The 22,607-nt window shown below is 46.6% G+C and overlaps 1 long non-coding RNA gene across 12 annotated transcripts in view; it reads left to right on the plus strand.

Moving 5' to 3' along the window:
• Window positions 1-22,607, plus strand: part of LOC102151620 — a 109,400-nt gene that overhangs the window by 81,165 nt on the left and 5,628 nt on the right. For 3 of the 12 annotated variants that reach the window (XR_005355570.1, XR_005355573.1, XR_005355579.1), the window contains 7 exons: window positions 6,229-7,065; window positions 8,055-8,775; window positions 13,230-13,323; window positions 16,604-16,726; window positions 20,854-21,300; window positions 21,803-21,948; window positions 22,430-22,550. This is a non-coding gene — a long non-coding RNA (uncharacterized LOC102151620). Of the gene's footprint in view, window positions 1-6,228; window positions 7,066-8,054; window positions 8,776-13,211; window positions 13,324-14,289; window positions 14,596-16,603; window positions 16,727-20,853; window positions 21,301-21,802; window positions 22,152-22,429; window positions 22,551-22,607 lie in introns of those variants that run through there. The other 9 variants (XR_005355576.1, XR_005355578.1, XR_005355572.1 and 6 more) reach the window with 9 other exon arrangements.

Below are 22,607 nucleotides of genomic sequence, written 5' to 3' on the forward strand. Positions count from 1 at the left end.
TTCCTTTTAAGTGGAGTGACTGGAGGGCCAGCAGCAAATGCTCTCTGTTGCTGTATTCCGAGCGCAGGCACCTAGCAGTCTCCTCGCTATCAAAAGGGGTACTTGCCTCTCTTGAGCAACACTGAGGACCATGTAGGTGTTTTCAATGTCTGTCACTTACTCCTTACAGCAGCGTTGGAAGCGGGCATTACTATCCTCTCCATAGGAAACTGGTTTATAGGAGACTCGGAGATTACATACTTGCCCAAAGACACACTGGTGTTATTCGATGGCAGCACAGAGTTTGTCCCCAGCTCCAGGTGACGTCAGTCTAGACGTAAGGTCCCTGCATCCCGTGTCAAGGCTGGCTCCGTGCTTTGACCTCCTGAGCTGAAGGGACAGAGCGAGGACCCGCACAGACGGCCTAGTCATCCCCGGCTACGTGTGCAGCCGTCCCCTCCACTAGGGAGAGGGAGACCGGAGGGAGGTGACCTGGTGGCAGCCCCCTCGGAGCTCCTGGCAGCTGCTGGCATCTCAGCTCAAGTCACTATTTCCAGGGCTCGGGGGCAGCCAGGGAGTGTGCGCCCCGGTGCGGGGAGAATAGGCAGGGGTGTGAAGGGCTGTTCAAGAGCCAAATGAAAGGGGAAGGGAGGAGAGAAGTTGGAGAGAGGCTGTTTTGAGGGAGACGAGAGGGTCCTGGTGGGTCTGGGCCAACTCCCACTGTTCCAGTAAAAGCCTTGGTGGAAACACGCCTGGTGGCACCGAAAGAGTACTTGGGATTTGTGGGGGGAAAAAATGGGTTTCTTATTTTTTCTTTTAAGATTTTATTTATTTATTCATGAAAGACACAGAGAGAGAGGCAGAGACACAGAGGGAGAAGCAAGCTCCACGCAGGGAGCCTGATGCAGGACTCAATCCCAGGACCCTGGGATCACGCCTTGAGCCGAAGGCAGGCGCTCAACCGCTGAGCCACCCAGGCACCCAGAAATGGGTTTCAATACACATAACCTGCATTTTCAGATTTGTCCTGCTAAGTCCATGAAGAAAAGAATGCTCCAGTGACAATGCCAGTAAAATGAGGGAGCGATGTGCACACAGTCACATCAAGAACAAACTTTTTGAAACTGATTTTGATACGGCTTGATTGTATTTACATTAGCTTCCAGGGTTGATGTGAGTCTTGCTAATAATAGCTTTTATATAAAATTGGCTTCAAGGCGAGGGGTAGTTGTCTCAGGTTACTTGCGAGCCATGCCGTAATTGCACAGCTAGCCACTCAACTTGCAATGCCATTTGTCTGAGTAGGTCCTTGAACCCAGGCCACGGACTCAGGCGTGGATGGGCTCGAGCAGGGCCGCTCCACACCCGCTGCCTGCTGACTCGCGTGCTGTGTGTACTTTAATTAAGGGTGTTGACATGGTCAGAGGAACGGACCAAATGCAATACTCACTTTTACATTCTTACATGGAAAAGTGAATTGAGATTAGGATCAACGTTACTAATAAACACTCCGGAAATAATCAGCCACCTTCCCCGAGGCTACATTTCTCATGCAACGTCCTCGTTCTGGGCATATGACTAATCTCAAAGCTCTGATAAGTTGTGTGTGTTCAATGTAAATTATAAACTGGATGTCATGCTGCCATGTTGGCCTTCTAGCAACAGAACAAGTATTTCCAGCTCTGTCAGGTCAAACTTAGAACCTAATGAATACTTTTGGAGGTCTGATTCCTCACCCACTTGAATTTCAGTAATTTATCTTCTCTAAACTAGCAGAAAATCACAAACTTGAGGTAGTCATTTGATTATTCCCATTGACTTAAGTAGGTGAATAATAAACCGCCCAAAGACTCATGTTTTCCACTCTTGTCTTTTTGCAATTGGACAGACTTTCATCTGCGGGGGCCCGTGTCAGGGTTTTATCATTCCTACTGGCAGATTCTGTCTTAAATCCAGGCACAGCCTCTCTTGCTTTAATTCAGTCTCCACTCCCAGTTAGGTCTTCGGAAGTCATGGGGAATAATTGTTTGATGCTCCATCCTTGAAACCTTCCATGAATTTGGAAACAGCAACCAGGTTTATCCAGAGGCTTCTCTACCAGGATATAAAACCCTGATTCCTTTTAACTTTCCATTTTGACTCTGTGTCCTCCAAGAGAGGCTCCTAAATCTTCTCTGGTGTCTTCCCATTTTTATTGTGTGGTAATGTAGTTAGGATGCATCCAGGAGCTCATTCTCTCGAAGTGAAGCAGGTGACTCCAGCTCAACCATACCACGGGGAATGTCTCTGCAGTCTTATGTCCTCTCTCATATTGTCAGGTGGCTGCAACCGTTCCTGATACCCCCATGCAATCCCCAGAGGAAAGAGGGTGTCTCCTTCCATGAGTCTCTCTGTACTATAAGAAAAGCCTTTTCCCAAAACTCCCCAGGTGACTTACTCTCAGACCTCCCGGAGGCTAGAATTGGGCCACAGGCCAGGGGAAGGGGACTGCCAGGATTGTGCAGGCCAGTAACCATTCATGCCCCCACTTTAGCCCCACCAGAGGAGTCATTTCCTGAGTACAAAGCTCTGTGGATAGTGAAACTTCAAACAAAATCAAAGTCCTACCAGCAAGGATCAAAGGGGGAAGGGACATGGTCACTGTTAAGTGGGCAGGCAGCTGTGTTTGCCACAGGTGAGCAAAAATGAGGAACAAAACTATTCTTCACGTGGTTCAAAATATTCACAGTAAAACAACAAAACAAGCAATAACTGAAAACCCATTAAGTGTCAGGTACTGTGGGAGCTAGCAAGGATGCAAAGATGAGCACCACGTGGTCCTTGACCTGCAGAGCTAGCAAGCCAACTGGGCAGCCCGTGTCATTTCAAAATTGCATAGTAAGCGGTAAGAGAGAGGCATGTACCTAGCATTCTAGAAACACAGAGAGGGATCCCTTAAAACTCAACTGAGGGGGTATGATTCCTGGGGAAAGGCCAAGTAAACTGACTGTGGATGCTGAGAGTGAGTGAGAATGAATTAGACTAAGAAAAGGAGGCTGGGGAGGCACTATGGGGTACATGACTCTTGATTTTCTAATCTTTGTATAATATTTTATGTTTTATTATTATGGCTCCTCTACAGTCGATGAAATAGAAAATCCCTTTCAAGCCTGAGGGTGGTGTGCACTGCAAGGGTCATTTCCCATGAGTTCAGTTTTTCATATTTTGTATCTGGATGAAATCCATTTTATGATCACTGAATTCCATATTTAAACAAGGAAGCCACTCATCCAGTAGGAAAATGTGTGAGGGAGTGAAAACGAATGCAATTCTAATCAATATGATGTCGCTGGCTCTGTAAACAGGTTTGTTTTTAAGTATTATAGGACAACTCTAGTGATTGGAACTGAGGAGGAATCAGAATGAGTAGAAGTCTATCACGTAGAATTGTTTTATTACTTGTGGCTATGTTAGGATAGCAAAGAGTTGCTTATGAGGAGTGTGTGTTAGATTGATGAGAATGATTTCCTTAGCATATTCACTACCTCCTTAAAAATGCTCCTCGGGTGATGGGGCACCAGGGTGGCTCCATCCATTGGGCGTCCAACTCTTGGTTTCGGCTCAGGTCATGATCTTGGGGTTGTGAGATCGAGCCCCTTGTTCACCCCCGCACTGGGCATGGAGACTGCTTGAGATTCCTCTCTCTCCTTCTACCTGCCCCCATGCTCATTCTCTCTCTTCTCTTTTTCCCCGTCTCAAAAAAAAAAAAAAACTGTTCTTCAGATGCCAAGAGACACTGAAAACAAACTCTTCTCTCCTCCTGCATCCTTTTTTTTTTCTTTAACACATGTAAACTTTGGCCTGATTTGTGCTGAGTTGATTAGAGAATTATGAATGTAAAGAATAATGGCTTTTTAAAACTTTCTTAGATGGCTTTGGAGTTCTGTATGCATGTTTTCATGGGAATGCAATCTTCCTGTTATAAATGAATAAAAGATATCTATTCCAATAAACACCCAAGGAAACGTTATGAATAGGCAATTCAGTGTAACAGATCATGTAAAATAGGGTTAGATTCCTTAACAATCAAAGAAATGAAAACTAAATCTAGATATCAACAGTCAAATCGGCAGGGTTTTTTTTTTTAAGAGACTTTATTTATTTATTCATGAGAGACACACAGAGAGAGGCAGAGACACAGGCAGAGGGAGAAGCAGGCTCCCTGCAGAGAGCCCGACGTGGGACTCGATCCTGGGTCTCCAGGATCATGCCCTGGACTGAAGGTGGTGTTAAACCACTGAGCCACCTGGGCTGCCCTCAAATCGGCAGTTTTTATAAAAGTATAAATGAGGGACACCTGGGTGGCTCGGCAGTTAAGAGTCTGCCTTCAGGGATGCCTGGGTGGCTCAGCAGGTTGAGTGCTTGCCTTGGGCCCAGAGCATAATCCTGGAGCCCCAGGATCGAGTCCCACATCGGGCACCCTGCATGGAGCCTCCTTCTCCCTCTGCCTGTGTCTCTGCTTCTCTCTCTCTCTCTCTGTGTCTCTCATGAATAAATAAATAAAATCTTTAAAAAAAAAAGTATAAATGAGTAAATAAAGTGCTTATGCCCAGGGCTGGTAAGAGGGTAGAGACATGAGCACAATGTTTTATTGTGTTTAGAGAGATGTATGTATAAGGATGTTTACTCTAGGACCATTTGTCTTTTTGGGGTTTTAAAATTTTTAAAACAACTTAAATGTCCATTAACAGAACACTGTTAAATAATGGCATAGTCATGTAATGGAATATTAGATATCTGTCAAAACAACGAGGTATCTCTGTATACACTGAGTCTTTAAAATCTCAAGATGTATTACATACACCAAGCAAGCAGAGAGCAGAGTAAGAGTTATCTCTATGTACAGGTATGGAGAAAATCACATTTCTGGAAGGATAAATAGGAAACTGTTACCGTAGTTACAGTGGTTACTTTCAGGAAAAAGACTAGAGGTAAAGGATGGAAGACTTTTACTTTTCACTTTATACTTTTATGTGTGGTTTCAATTTGTGCAAGAATTGCTTTATTTTAAAAGATGAAACGTAGTTTGTTTTTTTTTTTTTTTTTTTTTTTTTAATAGGTTATCTCTTCGGGATTCCTGGGTGGCTCAGCGGTTTAAAGCCTGCCTTTGGCCCAGGGCGTGATCCTGGAGACCCAGGACTGAGTCCCACGTTGGGCTCCCTGCATGGAGCCTGCTTCTCCCTCTGCCTGTGTCTCTGCATCTCTCTCTCTCTGTCTCTTGTGAATAAATAAATAAACTCTTCATTAAAAATAAATAAATAGGTTACCTCTTCATGACTTGACATGGGAAAGTATAGACAAATCAGAATGTTATGACCCTGTTAATGATCCTATTTATCTGGAGAAAGCTGTAGACCTACATAGTGTTGTATTAAGAAGTCTGGATAAAAATAACTTGAACTCTGATCAATGTGGTTGCCTCATAGCCAGAGTAGAAAAGTACTGACATTATGACATTATAGAAACCTTCATTTTCTCTGTACTGTTGACTTTTGTACAGTTGCTAGTGAATTATCAGAAAGAAAAACATAAATTTTTCCAAGTGAGGGGAAAAAGTTAAAAAAAAAAAAAAAGGGAAATCTAGTCCTCCCACTCCCTTTTGCGTGAAGTGCTCCTGTCTGCCCTGTGCAAAAACATGGCTTTGGCTCGTCCCTCACCTGGCTCATCCAAGCTCACTCTCACTTACTTCCCTTTTAAATCCCATCTGCAGGGGAAGCCTTTGTAGTCCGAGTGGGATTTCTCCTCTGATCCCACTTATCTACCCAAGGCTTACCCAACTAGAAAAACTGGAAAATAAAAATCAAAACAGAACGTTCAAACGAGATGCTGAAAACTAGCCCAACCTGTACATGAAGCCAGCATGTCTCATTCTCATACCACCAGGCTGCAGCACAGGCTGGGGACCCGAGCCCCCGTGAGCCCCTCCAGTTTGCACCCCGTCCTCTTTCTCGCCTACTCATCCTCCCTGTTGCCCTAACTTGGGGAGGCTGGTGAGGCAGGAGGGGTGCTATGGAAATAAAAGGCAATTAACTGCGTCATTGTGTGAGCCCTGGAGGATAAGATTGGTATCGTGCATTTGGTGCGAACACTGCCTAGAAAATTAGGAGAACCCAGGATGTCCGTGAACACAAGTGTGCTCTGAACTTGTGAAGAACATGCAGTGACGATCCGATCCCGACGATTTATCTTTTCAATTATTTTTTATTTCAGAACACTTAAATGTCAGTTGCAGTCTTACATGGGAGCAGTGCCACGAGGATGTGACTTGCTCCTGTGCCACCAGCAGTACTTGTGTTGACACACTCGCCAGCCTCCTCCCCATTCCTCCTGTGTGAGCTGCTGTAGCAGCTAGGACAAGTGCTCAGAGGTGTCCAAGCACTGGGAGTTCGGGAAAGAACCTTCGGTGAAAGTACACATCCGATCACCACTTCTTTCCGATCACCACTAGGAGAGGGGACCCAGGAAGCCCACACGAGGGGAAGTGGCCAAGCAGAGATTTCTAGAGCCACAGTGATGATTTAACCTACCACGCAGCTCTTGCTTACCATTTTTGGAATCTTCTGATGACTCTCGTGTCAGAACAGCCCAAGTGCTGGCACAGCAGACAAAAGAGAGTAGTTTTCCTTTGTTGAGTTGGGAAAGTATTTAAACGGCAAGGCTGTCTCCCTCCTGGGGCTGGCTGACTTGTGTCCCCCCAAAATAGATATGCTGATGTGCTAACCCCCAAACGTCAGAACGCGACCTCATTTGAAAAGAGGGTCTTTAGATATTTGATCAAGTGAAAATGAGACCATTGGCTGATGTCCTGATAAAAGGGGGCCTAGAAAAAAAAAAGTGGGGGCCCAGAGACAGACACGCAGTGGGAAGAGGATGACACAGGTGAGGGGACAGAGGATTGGGGTGCTGATGCCTCTACAAGCCCAGGAATGCTTGAGGCTACCAGAAGCTGGGAGAGAGGCCTGGAACAGACCCTTCCCTAGAGCCGCCAGACGGAGCACAGCCTTGACCACACCATGACGTTGGACTCCGGGCCTTCAGAGCTGCAAGGTAAGTTTCTGTTGATTAAGTAGATATGCACCCACTTGATGATTCTTTGCTGTGGCAGCCTTAGGAAACTGATATGGCTACTCAAGTGGCCCATCCTTAACAATGGTCAGGAAAAAAATGAAGGGAGAAACCTCAGCCCATTCCAGCAGAGGATAGTTGTGTGACAAAATAACTAACAGGAGTGGCTTTTCCACTGTGGTGGTAGATTTTTCTGGGAGCACTCAGCCTGGAGATAGTTCTGTTTCAGTGGAATACAAAGAGCCAGTAAACCCTCCGTCTGCGGCGTGGCAGAGAGGAGAGGTGCGGAGCCCAGGGTAGGCTGGCAGAGAGCATGCCGTCCTAATTTGGACCATTGCCTGGCTCTGTGCAGGAGCCAACACTGTGCACGCAGCTGCTTAAAGCCCAACATTTTAAGGGTGTCTTGATGGCTCAGTGGTTGAGCGTCTGCCTTTGGCTCAGGTGATGACCTTGGGGTCCTGGGATCGAGTCCCACGTTGGGCCCCCTGCTCAGCAGAGTCTGCTTGTCCCTCTCTCTCTGCTTCCACTCATGCTCTCTTTCTCAAATAAATAAATAAAATCTTTTTTTTTTTTTTTTTTTAAAAAAAGCACATTTTACGAAATGGAGACAGAGACAGAGTTCATCAAAGGGAATGAAAGACCAGGCAGTGACCCTTCTGATGCCAACCATGGAGACAGGAATTAGGGGCAAGAGGGTTCACAAGCAAAAGAGAACTGAAAATCTCAAGAATACCAGCAACTGGACCCGATCTGGCCAAGGACATTTTCCTTTTGCCTTATTTATTTCCTCTTTCTTTGTCTTTTACTTTATAATGGTCTTGGGAAAAATCACCACTAAATTGGAACCCCAGTGCTTAATCTTTATATGTATATTTGTGAGAATAGAATTAATTCCTGACTGTGTGTGTGCATGTGTGTGATTCTGTTCTATGGATTCAGTTCTCAGCTCATCCTTCTGTTATCTTTTTTAGAGGAAGCCAAGAAACGAAAACAAAAATCCTCAAATGTTGTTAAAGAGAAGCCCCTGGACCAAAAGGGCCCCGTGAAGGCGGCCGAGAGCGGGCAGACGGGAGGCCTAAAGCTGCCTCACCCGGAAGGACTCCTGGCTTCCCCGGGGATGCGCTCTACTCACACCCAACCTCGGTCTGTTCCAGATGGACAAAGGCCTCAGCCCTGAGTCTTTGTTTTCATTGTCCTAAGACCCAGCTCTTCTCTCTTTTGTCTCAAGAGTAGGCCAGGGTGGGGGGAGCGGAAGCCTGACATCAGAGAGGATCCTAGCGAACACTAATTTCCCCTACTTACCTCTCCCTAAAAAAGGGTGAAATAAAAGAGACTTCTTTTGTCAAAAACAAAACAAAACAAAAACAAAAAACATGTGAAAAGCGCAGGTTTGTTGTTGTTTTGAAGATTTTGAACAGACGAGGTATTTTCCTTGGTGTTCAGTTTCAAAATCAACACGCTGACACCTGCCCGTAAAAGGGAAAACGGAGCCGGCTCTGGCATCAGCCCTCCCCAGCAGCACTCCGAAGAGAAAGGAGAGGCGTCTGCTTGGCCCCTGCTGCCCCCGCCCCCCAACTAATGACTGTACGATGCTTCAGGACCCGCCCTGGCCACCCTGGTCACCCCAGGTGCTGGGAGGGGCAGGAGGAGAGGTCATGCTGTTTGTCCCTTAGGTCCTCTTACTACTGCAAGGTAGGTCAGATTGTTTTTCTGAGAGCTTGTTGTTCATCTGGCTTTTCAAAACTTACTGTGCTTCCTTTTTTTTTCTTTCTTTCTTTTTCTTCTTCTTCTATTTGCTGAAGGATAAGATGGAAATAAACTTGCCACAGTGTTAACTGTCACAGATTGTCCCTCCGCTGAACCACTAAGTGGCAGCCAGGCAGCTCTAATAGGCATGGTTTCTTTATAGACATACCTGGAAATATTTTAAAAATTAAAAAAATAAAAATGGGGGCACCTGGGTGGTTCAGTGGTTCAGCATCTGCCTTGGGCCCAGGGCGTGATCCTGGGGTCCTGGGATTGAGTCCTGCATCAGGTTCCCCTGCAGGGAGCCTGCTTCTCCCTCTGTCGGCGTCTCACTGTGTGTCTCTCATGAATAAACAAATAAAATCTTTTAAAAATATAAAAATAAAATAAATTTTTTAAAATGCCAAGGGTGGGCCTGGGTCACAGCCAAGCCAGGAGAAATAAGCATATTCTGGACAGGGACAGTCGCACCCTGCACCCCACCAGAGGTTGGTTTGAAGTAATTTAGGGTCAAGTGGAAACACTGATTATACTTCACCTGCCACGTCTGATGACCGTGACCTTTGGTTTTAGGTTCTAGAGAGTCTGGGTTCTAGCTGGCTCGGCAGCTGCTCTGAGTGGCTCTGTACTTTACACTCAGTCATGTTGTGTAGACAGTGGCGTGGGGTAGAGCCTGTGAGGCGAGTGCTGACCAGGCAGTGTGTAAGGGACAGCTTCTGGCCTGTGGCGTCTGTGGCATCTGTCGCTGGCCCAGCACTCACCTTGACTTCCTCCTGCTTCCTTCCCTTCGTGTCATCTGGGTTCCTGGGAGGGACACTTGCCGCTGCCAGCAGAGGAGACTGCCTGGGGACCAAGGGAGGATGGGGAAGTCGTTAGCGTGACTCAGCAGGGCCTTCCCGGGCCCACTCCAGCCTAGTCGGGGCACCTTCTTGGGCCACTCCAAGGAGGGCGCTGGGAAGGGACCTGCGGTCAAAGGGCACAGAATAGGCAACGGGAGCATCAAGGAGAGGAAACAAGCGGCCCAGAGATAAAGAAATCAGAGCTGGGAGGAGAGAAATAAATAGAAGCGAAGATGACACATCATACCAGATCCACAACACGGGGGTGGGGGGGGACGACACCATAGAGACGTGAGACACTGAGCTGGCCCTGCGGAGAGAAACGGTTCAACAAACAAACTCAGAAGCCCCTACAGGAAAGGACAGAACCAAATGGAAGTAAGGAACCGAACCCCCAACAGGAAGGACGTCTGAGAAAGGCGGAGGAGGGAAGGAGAGAGAAGCCTGTGTGGCGGAGCCCAGGGAGGACACGGGGCCCAGGCGGCCAGGACGGTTCTCGGGGTGCACCTGGCGCCCCAAAGCCTCTACCGGCTGATCACGGGAGTAAGAGCGTCTGTCGCTCCCTCGTGGAGCCCCCCAGGACCCCTCAGAGGTGCGAGGAAACCCGGCGGGAGGAAAACCCCCCATCTGCCCCCAGATGACTTTTCCCTAAAATTTCCTTTAGGGACAGACCTTCTCTGGGTCCTTAGAGTGGATCCCCTGTCGGGGTGGTGAGCGGCCAAGCTTCTCGGTGCCCAGGAATCCCAGGGTAAATGACAAAAATACCTCGGTTCCTAAGAACCTGGATAAGAACACGAAGTCGTTATTCGCATGACCCCCCCATTTTGGGAGACTGCCTCCCCCCAGAAAGTTAGAAGTTGCCTCCTGGGTTGAACTAATTGGACACGTGGAATAATGAAAAAGTGTAAGGAAAGCACAAACGATGGACGCAACCCATTGCTGTTACTAAACATTATGATAAATTACCAAAAAGACGCCTCTCCGCCCCCTTCCGTAATTTCAGGTTATTAATTTTATTCATATATGAGTAATTCTTTCCTCGCACACCTCTCTTGGCCTGTTTCTCTAATGAGGAAACAGGAAAAAAAAAAAAAACAGGCAGGAGATAAAATACTCCAATTGGAGCTGAAGCAAATGAAAGAAGATATCAGAAACAAATAACATTATCAGCTTTTAGCCCCATAATAAGCTCTTATTTATTTAGACCCTATTAATTTGGAATTTATAATAACTTGATTGGGATCTGGGCAGAAATTTTCCTTCATTTAGCAAACTCTGTCTTCCTAAGGAGTACAGAAGAGCGATGTAAATGAGCTTACAAGGGGAATGTTTGAAATACATCTTTGAGCACTTCAGGCAATTTCATATATGAATAATTAATATAAGAATACATATCATTCTTATCCAATAATTATCTAGTAATTCAGAAGGAATTTGTTAGGTCACTCTGCAGAGGAGGGAGCTGTGGGTTTATCACCAAATAGCTCTGTGACCATAGGCAAGGAACCTAACTTCTTCGGGGCTTTGTTTTTCTTACCTGTAACATCAGGCTGATAACACCAAGTCGGCCTCATTCAAGGGCTTCTTGGGAACATGAAAGAAGACAATGGGTGGGCGTCCATGTTGAACTTCATAGGGTATTGGGAAAATCTATCTTATTTTAAATGAATTTACAATTCATACTTTTCACTAATTCCAGTCGGACCTTCAGTCCAACTGTCTACAGCAGTGAGGTTTTTAAGCTTTTATGCGGCTTCAGTGAAAGGAAGTTCCCCCAATGAAAGGTTGTGCATGTGTGTATATGTACATACACACACACGTATGGATATAAACATTTATCTTCTTTCCACCCTCAAAAGATCTTTGTAGTCACTTTTGGTATTCAGAGTACACTAAATGTACTTAACACGTTACAACTGAAGAAGCTTGTGTGTACTTGAAAGAGTCTGAGTGTTGGGAGTCTGATGAGCTCGGGTTCAAATCCAGGGTCTTCCATATAGATGACAGCCTGAACAATGTTCTCGTCCAACCCCAGTTTCTTTGTCGATAAGTAATAATACCAACTGTGTGGAACTTCTATAAAGACCAGGGGAGTCTGTACCTAGCATAGTGCCTTAGGACCGAGTAGGCACTCCAAAGAGACGATGGTTATTAATATGAAAGATAAGTTGCCTTGAAGTGGTATTTGCATTGGAGAAAATACTCAGGACTTGTCACTTTGAATCTCCTGCTCCTGGTACAACATAGCTCCCCAAATACGAAGTCAAGTAGAAGTCAAGTAGAGTCCCAATCACAGTGTCCTGTACAGTTTTGGTTTTTGCTTTTTACACATAGACAACCTATATTGCTTTTGGTGTAATGTATATTGCGAAGTATCAAAATAATGTTTCCTCAGTTTTAAGACACTTGCTTTTTCACAACTGAATGTTTTGGAAATCAGAATGAGCTTTAGAGTCAGCGTCAAGGGCAGCCCCGGTGGCGCAGCGGTTTAACGCCGCCTGCAGCCTGGGGTGTGATCCTGGAGACCCGGGATCGAGTCTCACATCGGGCTTCCTGCATGGAGCCTGCTTCTCCCTCTGCCTGTGTCTCTGCCTCTCTCTCTAGGTCTCTATGAATAAATAAACAAAATCTTAAAAAAAAGAAAAAAAAGAATCAGTGTCAAAATAAACACGTCAACTGTTAGGTATAAGGGTTGCTAAGAAGAATTGTCATTTGCTTGTGATGGGTGAATTCAGACAGATTTCTCAGAGTAAAGAATTTTCAAAGCCAGGAATTACTGGTATTTATGCTCCACTCAGTTGCAAAACATCTGTCTGTCAGGCTTTTCAAGAGAAGCTGTTGAACTTCCTGCAAGATGTAATCAATTTTTAAAAATTTCAGATTATGAGCAGCCCAGGTGGCTCAGCAGTTTAGCGCCGTTTTCAGCCCAGGGCCTGATCCTGGAGACCTGGGATCGAGTCCCACGTCGGGCTTCCTCCATGGAGCCTGCTTCTCCCTCTGCCTGTGTCTCTGCCTCTCTCTTGCCCTCTGTGTCTCTCATGAATAAATAAATAAAATCTTAAAAAAAAATTTAAGATTCTAAATCAGGTGCTGCAGAGGTCAAACTCACAGGCACTTTTATGAAAGTGTCACCTTTGCTTGAACTGCCAGTGTTCTAGTGAATCCAAGGCCTGTGGAGAATATGAGTTATGATGTGGGTGTGAATAAAACGTGTGCTGTTTATTGGTTAAAAAAATGTATACGTTCAGTGTTGCATTTCTGGTTTTCTCTCTCTGATTAAAACTATCTTTTTAATTAGATAAAGTAATCTTTCTTCTAATTGACAGACTCAGCAGAGAAAGCTTCTCGCTTTTAAAGTCACGGGTTAATGTATAATTAAATTTATACTAGAGATGTCTGCACTTTTGCTTTATGTATGTTATACTTCAATACAACACTTAAAAGTTACAGAGAGATGTTCCCGTGTATTTAGCTTAAATAACTGAAGATGTATCAAAATATACCAGTTATAGCTTTCAAACTAGCAAGTATAATTTTTTTAAGTTTGTGGATTTTTTTTAGTAATCTCTCCACCCAACACGGTGTTCGAACTCATGACCACGAGATCAAGAGTTGCATGCTCTTCTGACCAAGCCAGGCAGGTACTCCTGAATGAGTAAGTATAGTTGATCATTTATAGAACATACCTGCTTGGTAAGTTCTAAATGGTATGGTCTAAATCCTGGACCCCTTCCTATTGCCCCTGTACGTCTACCGCCCTTAAGAGAGAAAAGAAAAAGATAGTAATCAAGGACTTTACTAAGTCTGTTCCTCAGACTCAGAAACCCCACACTGTCATCTTGGTCAAAGAGGGACCGACCAGGGGATGCCAAGCTGTGCTTCCTGTTGCCAGCCTGGAAGGTTAGGCCTGTTTAAGCTTCCTCTGTGACTTCTCATTTGTGAATTAGTTCTAACCCTTTGAGATCCCAACTATACCAATTTTAAAAATGCTAGTCTCAACAACAATTTATTTGGGAGCCATTTCAGTTGGCTGCACTTTGCTTTATTAGTAACTAAAAATTATGATTGGGGTCCCCTCCACTGCCTGTGGGGAAAAAAAAAAGCTTCATTTGTACACACCCTGGGGACACTTACAATAATGACCTGGGAACCTAGAGTGGAGAGAGAGCATTGAAAATCAAAGTACTATTTGGGCATTTTTAGCATTTCAGAAGCCAAGCAGTGCTTGTAGCTTGAGAAATTTTGAAGGGATTTTCTAAACGTTGGGTTCTGCAAAGGGGAAACAGATATTGGAACAATTTTGCAAAGTTGCCAATCTTTTGGAGGAGTTAACTGACCGTGATAACTTACCGGTTGGAGTATATTCTCATTTCCATGTGGCTCAGTCTTCATAAATGTCCCTTACAGTGGTGCCTATGACAAAGACAAGAGATCCGTTGAGGTTGGCATCAACCTAAACAATAAAAGTTAAAAGTTTAAAAGAGAATTTCAGTGAGATCTTTCATTAACATTTATGAAGTAAAAGGTTTAAAAATAGAATTTCACAGTCCGCATGTTTTGAATGTTTGTCTTTTTAAATAGTGAATTAAGGGTTGTGTCATTCTTTTTCCTTTGTGTTCAGTTTCCTTTTCAGCTGCTACAGAGTGACATGGTTAACACCTTCAGCCATCAGAGGGTTGAAAAAGAAAATAATGTGTCCCTCTGGATTCTGGTTATGGGTCTGCACCCCCGCACCTGCTAGCTCAGTGTCAAAGCTCCATGGATGCCAGGATTCCAAAGCTTAAACCTCCACTCACAAGCAAAAGGGTTAGATAAGGAAGTGGGGCGAAGAAATTATTTTTAATTAAAGAAGTGGAATCTGGGGCACCTGAGTGGCTCAGTCACTGAGCGTTTGCCTTCAGCTCAGGTCCTGGTCCCAGGGTCCTGGGATCAAGCCCCATGTTGGGCCCCCTGCTCAAAGGGGAGCCTGCTTCTCCCACTCCCTCTGCCTGCTGCTCTGCCTACTTGTGTGCTCCTGCTCTCTCTCTTTCTGTCAAATAAGTAAATAAAATCTTTTTAAAAAATAAAGAAGGAGAATATAAAAGCAATGGTTATGAAAGTTTAGCTGAAAACTGCGGGCCTTTCCAAGGCATCTGAGTATTAGGATCGGTGATGTGAATGTCCCTTTTCATAATGATTGCAGTGGGCGGAGCAATCATCCACAGGCAAGTCCTTCCTCTGGTCACCAGACAAGAGAGGCTCGGTGGACTCAGGTGAAGTGTCTGTTCAATGAGGTGGGTCTGTTCTTGAGAGCCTGTGATGGGTCTAAGTTCTAAGTCCTGGGGCAGGACTCTTCGGAGGGGCTCTTTACTCGGAAAGGAGTAAAGTCTGAAGACATTGAGAAACAAGTACTTGCAGTCAGTAAGGGCCTCTCTGGCCACAGTCACACTGGTGAGGGATCAGCAGGACGCGCAGTGCCCCAGCCTAATACTGGTTTACAAGTTCCCACATCAGCGCAAAGTTCAAATGGCTGCTCTGCCGCTCACTCGCCCTGTGATTTAGGGAAAGTTGCTTAACGGCCCAAAGCCTCACTTTTGCCATCTGTAAAATGGGGGTGATAATGGTCGCCACTTACAGGGTTGTTTAAGGGCCAGTGTATGGAAGGCCTTTTAGCCTAGCACCTGGCACATCGCATGATTGAAATGTGTTTCTACCCTTTTATTACTTAAGCCATTTCTAACTATGTGATTTGAACGTTATGATGCCAGTTTACGAAACAATTCACACCACTGTGGGGTTTCATGAGTAGCTGGGAGCTCTAAGTTGTGCCATGGGAAAGGGTCCTTGCTTGGCTTTTCAATTCCTGTTCCATAACTTGGCCTCTTACACCCCCCAGGGTCCGAACTCTGTGGGACTCCGGGAAATGCAAAAGGGTAGGAGGGGGACAGCTGCCCTGCTGAGGAGGCCCAGTACCACCCTGCATCCTCAGCCTCCTCTGCCCTCTGCTATCTGGCCCTCGGGCCTAGGATGTGTGTGGACAAGGAGAGCAGCTGTGACTATCTGGACGAAGGCACCAGCTACGGGTGGCTGCATCAAGAGCTGCCTCCAGGGGCGTGATCCCTGGGCCCTGGGATCGAGTCCAGCATCAGGCTTCCTACATGGAGCCTGCTTCTCCCTCTGCTGTGTCTCTGCCTCTCTCTCACTCTGTCCTCATGAATAAATAAATAAAACCCTTAAAAAAAAAAAAAAAAAAAAAAAGAGCTGCCCCAGAAGGGCAGCGTCCAGCAGAGCTGACATGGGTTGGTTCCCCAGGGGTCTGGAAGGCCCCACCCCTTAGATCAAGTAGCAGAAACCGATGCCCAGAGTAAACACCGAGACCAGCGAGGAGGCCCAACGACCGTTGGTGGAGCTGATTCAGGGACTCAGGCACTTCTTCCTCCCTCCCTCCCACCCCTGGGCCCACAGTGGCTGACAGTGGGAACTCCAAGAATAGGGCCTTCCTTCTTCCTACTCTGATGGCAGGCCTGTTGGTCAGCAGCGGCCTCAGGGAATTATAAACCTTTAGGAGAAAGAAATTACAGTCCAGGGCTCCACATAGACCCTTCAGTGAAAATCTGTTCAGCTTGAGGAGGCCTGCCAAGCTCTGTTCTGCTGAGGAGGCCCAGTCCTTAGCTCCGGATGCAGCTCGGTAGGAACCAGCAGCTGCCCTAAACACCAGCCCTCTCTCTCAGCCCTCTTCTCTCTCCCATGGCGCCTACTTCAAACCTTCTCCATTCTTAAAAATCAATAGGGAAATTCTCTACCTAGTAGAAAAATGGGCAAGGACATGACATCAGCCAGCGCTCTCCAGAGAAACAGAACAATGGGATATACATACATACATACATAGCTTTATTAGAAGGAATTGCTTACATGATTATGGACACTGAGAAGTCTCAAGATAACACTGTCTGTAGGCTGGAGGCCCAGGAAATCCAGGGACGTAATTCAGCCCAAATCTGAAGGCCCAAGAACCCATGATGGTGTAAATCGCAGTCCCAGGACAGGAGAAGATGACATGTCTCAGGTCAAGCAGTGAGGTAAGAAAACCGGGTGAATTCCTCCTTTCTTCCTCTGCTCTTCGTTCTATTGAGGCCATGACCACCCACACTGGGGAGGACCATCTACTTTACTGAGCCTAGCAATTCAAATGCTAATCTCATCTGGAAACACCCGCACTGACACACCCAGAAATGATGCTTAGTCTAGGCCCCCATGGCCATTCCACTTGATCCATAGAATGAACCATCCTGGACATAAATGAACAGAGTACAAGTTCACAGCTACACATCTTCCCTAGTAGACATTCTCACATGTACCAAGAAGTGTGGATAAGAAATAGACTAAGGAAGGACAGTCCAGGTGGCTCAGCGGTTTAGCACCTCCTTCAGCCCAGGGCCTGATCCTAGAGTCCCGGGATCGAGTCCCGTGTCCGGCTCCCTGCATGGAGCCTGCTTCTCCCTCTGCCTGTGTCTCTGCCTCTGTGTGTGTGTATGTGTGTGTGTGTGTGTGTGTGTGTGTGTGTGTTTGTGTGTGTCTCATGAATAAATAAATAAAATCTTTAAAAAAAAAAGAAATAGATTAAGGAAAATAAGGGGCACCTGGGGGGCTCAGCAGTTGAGTGTCTGCCTTTGGCTCAGGTCACAATCCCGGAGTCCCTGGATTGAGTCCCACATCGGGCTTCTTACAGGGAGCCTGCTTCTCCCTCTGCCTGTGTCTCTGCCTCTCTCTCCGTGTCCCCCATAAATAAATAAATAAAATTTTTTTTTTTTTTTTAAAGAAGATATCCTTCATAGCTGGCTGGATTTATTTGTGTGGACATGGAATCGTCTTCGAGACACAGTTTAGGTGAAAAAGTGTGGTTTAGAACAGGGTTCTGGCTTTAGACTAGCCCTCCAAAGAGCTTGTGTGAATTTACATAGTGTTATACTCCCCCCAGTCACTGACAATGTAATTTATTAGTGAATATTTTCATTTTGGTCAATCTGATAGGTAAAAAAAATGAAATCTTGTTTCCCTTTGGATTTAACTGGGAGGAAAAGAATGATTTCATTTTTAACAGATTTTCTTGCCTTGCACTAACAGAGAAATAGAAACCTCAGTGAGAACATCTTCAGCCTGTCCCCACAGCCAAGCCTATGCTCTTTCCTCCCCCACACTTGTCTTTCCACTCTCTTCACCTACCCCAGTTCTGATGCCATCCCCAGCTTCCGGAGGACTTTGTCTCTCTCCTTCCAAGTATATGCCTCAAGGAAGGGAGAAGAAAGAGGGAAGGCCTCTTTCCCTCCTGGATTTTTTTTTATCATTCGTATTTAAATTCACCAGAATCTCCCAGATCTAAAACCACCACCCAGCAGCTGCCCCAGACCCTCTTTTTTTCTTTTTCATTAAACTTCTTGAAAGAGGTGTCTACACTGCCTATAACCTGCTCCTCTCCCCATGCTCACTCTCTAGCCTACCTGCCTTCTGTCTCCACTACCGTCCTTGAACTTGTCCCTCCAAAATCACCAGTGACTTCCATGTTGCTCAAATCACTGGACACCTCTTCCAACCATTCTCATCTGCTCCTTCAGCTAGCTTCAGTTACCATGTCCCCATCTTTGCTCTAGCCCCCTCAATAACTAACGAGCTAATTAAGTGACTAACTTGCTGGTGCTGGTCATCTACCTTGGGTGCCCTGCAGGCACTTCAGCCTCAGAGTGAGGGAACCCTAATGACCCCCTCACCCCCAGCCCCCCACCCCGTACCCATCACCCCCACCTCGTCCCCCCTCTCTCTCTCAGTAGATGGCTCTGTCATCCATCCAGTTGGCCAAGCCAGAGACTTGGGAGCTGTCCTGTCTGTCACCGCCCTGCACTTCCTTGTCCAACCTTCCAGTTACTCTTTGAATCTTCCCCTCAGCTACTATCCTAGTTCAGGCCACCATTTTCTCTGGGACGTTACAACAGCTTCTCCTCATCGGATTCTCCATGCTCCCCCACAATAACCTTTACAAGGGCTTCCTCCTCCCTCAGGGTAAATCCAGATTCCTTAACATAGGTTACTAGACCCTTTGCAGCCTGGTCTCATTCACCAACGCCTCTCTTGCATTCTAAGAGCCAGCCCTTCTGAACTTCATACAGCTTGTTAATGCCCACCATTCCTGCTCACTTCTGACTTTTGATATGGCATTCCCTCTGCTTCCTCTTTTTCCTTCTCTTCTCCAGGGTAACTTTACTCATCCTTCAGGTCTTGGCTTACAGGTCTCTTCCTCCAGAGACTCCAAATTTGATTGCTTCATTAGTCTGATTCTTCCAATAAGATTGAAATTAAAATGGAGCCTATGCTCCTCCTAGCACATCACTGTGCCCCCTACCACAGTCTCTGGCACGAGTAAGTGCCAAATAACCATTGCAGGAACAGAGGAATGCACGATCTACCCCCACTCCACAAGGCATTTTAACAAAGAAGCATAAATGGCGTCCTGCTGCTTTTGTGGAATCATTAGGAGAGAGACAGCTTAGCCAGAGGTACCCTACAGAGTTAGAATTATAATTCTGACTAATTTGCTAGAATTGTCCCTCTGGTGATAGATTTTAGAATTTACAGAAATTTTGCAATACCACATTCCCACATCTTCCTATTTATTTATTTATTTAAAGATTGTATTTATTTATTGGAGAGAGTGCAAAGAGAGAGAAAGTGCGCGTGCACGCATGAGCAGGGGGAAGGAGCAGAGGGAGAGGGAGAAGCAGGCTTCCCACTGAGCAAGGAGCCCACCTGGGGGGGGCCTCCATCCCAGGACCCCAGGATCATGACCTGAGCCTGAAAGGCAGACGCTTAACCAACTGAGGGGTGTGTGTGTGTGTGTGTGTGTGTGTGTGTGTAAATGCACATATGTGTATCAGAGAACAGCTCTGCCAAGTTGGTTTTTGTAGTCCAGTAGTTCGAACTAAAAATCTGTGAGAAGGTTGTTTTTTAGCAAGTTTTCCAAAAATAATCTTGAAGTAAGAGAGTAGGAACTGTGTATTTAAAAAAATGTATTTTAATGGCAGCTGTACATAAGTACAGTTCATGTTGCTTACATTTTAGCACACAGATACCTGAAGCGCGCTGTTGAGATACATCAGTGTACACCTTCTGAGGCTCAAACCTGACCAGTGTCAGTTAAGGGTGACAACTGTTGGCAGAAGACGAAGCGTTTGGAAGCTAGAAACATGGCTATCAGCTCAGATTAATTCTGAGAAGGGGAGATGGAATCAATGAGCGTGTGAATCCAAGCAAAATTCATACAGAATTTCTTGGAATGCAGGCAGAGCAGAAGCAAACCTTTTAGAAACTCTAAGAATTTACACATCAAGGTGAATAAAGGGAGCAGGAAAGAAATGGCATGCCCTCTGCTGCCACCTTCCCACCTCTTGCCACACAGACCCCGGGGATTCCCTTCACTCAGCCCCGGCCTGAGTGCATTTCGGTGCTCGCCACCTGACAGCGGAGGGTCTGTCTGTCTGCCGGAGCCACTAGCCAGGCTCAGGCCCTGCCACCGCCTGGCTTCTGTCCGGGCTCAAGGTCAGGAAGGGACTTCTGTGCTGTCGTGATCGAGCCGTGGGGTCTGGAGTCTGGAGATCGAAAGCCTCGTTCCAGCATTTTCTTTCTTTCTTTTTTTTTTTTTTAAGATTTTATTTATTTATTCATGAGAGACAAAGAGAGAGAGAGAGAGAGAGAGAGAGGCAGAGACACAGGCAGAGGGAGAAGCAGGCTCCATGCAGGGAGCCCGGCATGGGGCTCGATCCCAGGTCTCCAGGATCACGACCTGGGCTGAAGGCGGCGCTAAACCGCTGAGCCACCTGGGCTGCCCAGTTCCAGCATTTTCTAGCCGATCAGTGCCTGCCCAATTTTCCTGTGTCTCAGTCTCCTGTTCCGTGAAAAGTAGGGGATGGTAAAGTCGGCCCGTAGGGCTGGGTGAGGGTTCAAGGAACCGTGTATGAAGTTCATAGAACAATACTTGGTCCGTAGTAAAGCGTGGTCCATAAACATTAGCTACCATCATTCCTTATTTCCTTATTTCCTTATTCCTTCCTTTCTTGACTCATCTGAGCCTATTTTCCTGGAGGAATCCTTTGCAGATAGACTCTGCTTCTTCAACTTACTGCTGAAAACACTTGGAGAAATTTCTTGTGGCTTCTAGGGAAACCCTAAATGCTTCAAGAGGCTGACAGGCCCTGCGTCCGGCAACAGGCCCATCCGTACCCACTGCCCTGTTCTCAGAGCTCCAGACACTCTGACCTCCTTTCAGTTCTTCAAACCCTCGGAGCTTCCTCTCACCTCAGGGCTTTTACACAAGCTGCTTCCTCTGCCCGGAATGCCGACTCATCCTTCCCGTCTCCACCGGAGCCTCCTCACTTCCTCAGGGAGACCTTGCCCGCCGCCCTAACCGGGCCAGACCGCCCTGTGGCACCGCGTATTGCTCCTCCATGGGCTTCTCAAGGTCCCTCTCTGACACGTTTCCCTGTGGTGATTAGACGGACTCTTTCCTCTCATCCTGACAGTGGAAGCTCAAGGAAGGCAGAGACCACGTCTATGGTGTTCATCTGTTCCACCCTCAGAGCCTGGCGTAGCTCCTGAATGTAACATGGTTGGTGCTCCATTAATATCTTGGAGATATGGGGGCGCCCTGGGGCCTGAGGTCAAGCAGGTCATGATCCTGGGGTCCTGGGATTGAGTCCCACATTGGGCTCCCCACATGGACCCTGCATCTCCCTCTGCCTGTGTCTCTCCCTCTCTCTATGTCTCTCATGAACAAATAAAATCTTAAAAATTATATATATATATATATATATATATATATATATATATATATCTTGGAGATATGGAAGGAGGAAATGAAAAGGGACACCCAAGTGTCCTCGCCTGCTCTGGAGGCCACCATGCCGAGAGTGTGTGTGCTGGTGGCAAGGAACCATCTAATCTCCGAGCTCAAGCCTGTACGGTCTTCCCTTCCCCACTGCCTTGGATTTGTTGATGTGTTTCATTCTCAATTTAATCCCAGTGTTTTTTCCTTAGGAAAAGTGGTCCTAACATTGGCATTATAATGGGGCCTTTGAATGTAATTTGTAGCATATTTTTTTCTCATGCAGACATTTTGTGGCTCTAAGAGAAAGGACAAGGTCATAGGCATGTGACCCCCCATGCAGTTCCTCGGCCAGCCCATCAGCGTGCTCCCTGCTATTGCCGCCTTGTGTTGCAAAAGGATCCACGGAAGGAGCTCCAGTACAAGCAAAAGGTGATGGAAAGAAGAGGGGAGAGAAAGGTCTTCCGGGGTCACCATTTCTACCACCTAGGGAAAGCACTAGTGAACCACCGGAAGCATAAACACAAGGACTCGGTTCTCTGGTTCTCTGAACTAGAAGCAGAAAGGAGCGGCATTCCTCTCGCCGCATGGGGGTGACCTTGGATGAACTCTGGAGGAATCCAAGAAGAAGGAAGGTCTGAGTCGAAAGGGATGTTTTGCCCTCAGTCCCACCCTAGCCTTCCATGCACCAGCCGGCTGAGGGCCAGGGAAGTGAAGTGGCCTGCGGGGGCTGCACAGAAGCCTGGGTTCCCTGGGGGCCGGAGGGTTTGGGGGGGGCGGGCCGGAGCCCCAACCGAGGTCTTTAGTGGCTTGTGGCTCTGAGCTCTTATCCAGAGCTTAAGCACATCACTGTGCTTAAATACTTCCAGAACTGTGTGCTGTATGAAGTAGTTTCATTACCTCTCTTTTACAGATAAAAACACTGAAGCTCCGGAAGGCCTGGCCCAAGGACAAAAGCTGTTCAGTGGAAACATTCTGAGGTTGACGCTGCTGGGGATCCCCGGCCTTGACTCTGCACCTGAGCAGCCTTATCTGTACGTGCTCTGGCTTAGAGTCAGCTGGTTACCCCCGTTGCCCCACTGCCAGTAGGC

This window comes from Canis lupus, chromosome 2, assembly GCF_011100685.1.
Source record: "Canis lupus familiaris isolate Mischka breed German Shepherd chromosome 2, alternate assembly UU_Cfam_GSD_1.0, whole genome shotgun sequence".
In the NCBI taxonomy this organism is placed as follows: domain Eukaryota; kingdom Metazoa; phylum Chordata; class Mammalia; order Carnivora; family Canidae; genus Canis; species Canis lupus.